Source organism: Limulus polyphemus, unplaced genomic scaffold, assembly GCF_000517525.1.
Source record: "Limulus polyphemus unplaced genomic scaffold, Limulus_polyphemus-2.1.2 Scaffold6230, whole genome shotgun sequence".
In the NCBI taxonomy this organism is placed as follows: Eukaryota; Metazoa; Arthropoda; class Merostomata; order Xiphosura; family Limulidae; genus Limulus; species Limulus polyphemus.
Genome location: NW_013671840.1, coordinates 45419 through 47547, shown reverse-complemented (window position 1 = coordinate 47547; position 2129 = coordinate 45419).

Genomic DNA, 2129 nt, shown 5'->3' with positions numbered 1-2129 from the left:
ATTCAAACTTGAAAACGTCTGCTTATTTGATGAAGCTGTGTTATGATAAGAAATCTACTGAAATCAGCTTTGTACCAGGAGACAAGGTGTGGTTGTATAATCCCAAGAAGACCAAAGGGAAGTCTCCTAAGTTGTCTTCTCCATGGGAAGGCCCATTGACATAGTGGATCGTGTCTCAGACGTGACTTTCCGAATAAAATGTGGTCGGCGAGGTAAACCAAAGGTGGTGCATGCCAACAGGCTTTGGCATTATCATGGTCCAGGACTTTTCAGTTGGAACGAAGTGAACAATGGAACATATGACGCTGCTGAAGACGTGTCACCTGAAAAAGCCACTGTTGAAGAAGAAACTCTATCCAGTTTTGAGAAGGAAAACAGTGAAGCCGTTAATGATGTGACTGCTACCAATAATGGGACATTTCTTGATGGAGCAGATGAATCCCACATGAAGCAAAAGCCAATGAGACAGAGACCAGTACGAAAGAAGATACGCCCTGTAAAATTAGGATACTTTGTTGTATTTTAATTTTGTGTTTGTAAATTCTGCACATTTAACTAAGTTATTGTCAATTATCTATTGGTTTAATATAATATACTAAGGAAGGGGCAGTGTTACGATAGCCAAAGTCGCGTGACGCTGGGAACATGCGTGCTGGAGTTTTTGGAAGGATCATGAATTATCGGGGAGGCTTGAGTTTGTTTGAGGTGCCCTCTTTTTCAGTATACAAGCCTGGCGAGAAAAACCAGCGTAATTGCATAGATGGATAGATATAGATAATTGAGTCAAGTGAACCGTAAGTAAAATGTGTGAATCACTGGGATTTACAGCATGTGTTATAAAGACTGTTAAGTAAAGAGACGAGAAACGTATTGATTGTGAAATTACTGTGTATAACAAAGTTGTATCGAGAAAGAATAAACTAGTTTTAATTAAGAAAGGACTTGTATCCCTGAAGTTCCTCGGGAATTAACAAATGAGCTGATACGCAACAGTACTGTTATGCCTCCATTCATTAGTTAATTTTCTGTAAATATTTCTTTCCAATGAAACTTTAGCAATACAAGTCATTTCTTTAATAAAACTGGTTTATTCTTTCTGAATACAACTTTGCAATACACTTAATTTTCACAGTCACGCTATAACAAACGCTATAATTCACAATGAACGACTCAGCAATACATCTCTCTGTGTCCGCAGTTCAATTACATATTACTTTCTCTGTTGCCATCACGTCTTGACCGTCTTATATGTACAAAAATACCGAAATCTAGTAAATGCTCGAGCATTCAGGAACCTTTGAGAATATGACGTGTTACTAGCATCACGTGACCCCGCTGTCATAACACTGCCCCTTCCTTAGTATTGTTTGTCCCGAACAATAGCCACTTACATTAAACCAATAAACAATTAACAATAACTTAAATAAATGTACAGAATTTACAAACACAAAATTACAATTCAACAAAGTCTCTTAATTTTATGGGATGTATCTTCTTCCGTACTGGTCCTGTTGGCATGCACCACCTTTGGCTTACCTCGCCAACTACATTTTATCTGGAACGTCACGTCTGAGAGATGATCCACTATGTCATATGGGCCTTCTCATGGAGAAGACAACTTAGGAGACTTCCCTTTGGTCTTCCTGGGATTATACAACAACACGTTGTCTCCTGGTACAAAACTGACTTCAGTAGATCTCTTATCATAAGATAACTTCATCGAATCAGCAGACGTTTTCAAGTTTGAACATACTTGATGGTGAATATCATCCATCCTTTTCGATAACACTTTCACAAACTCTGACACATTTTCAGGCAACTCTTCATAATGTGGGCGTCCTGTTAACAGATCCACTGGCAACTGAAATTCCCGACCAAACATCAACTTTGCTGGAGTATATCCAGTGGCTTCATGCTCTGACTTAATATCTATACCTAGTTCCATTTCACCATCATCAGCTCCATCAGTCACTTTGACTTCAGCTTGATGACACCTAATTAGTTCAACCTCTCTTTTAACAGTTACCGGAACTTGGCCTTTGTTGTTCCCAAACGTCATTTTATCAAAATTAATTACAAACTTCCTAATATGTACAATCCTAATATGCATTCGTCTTCAATGTCAGCAA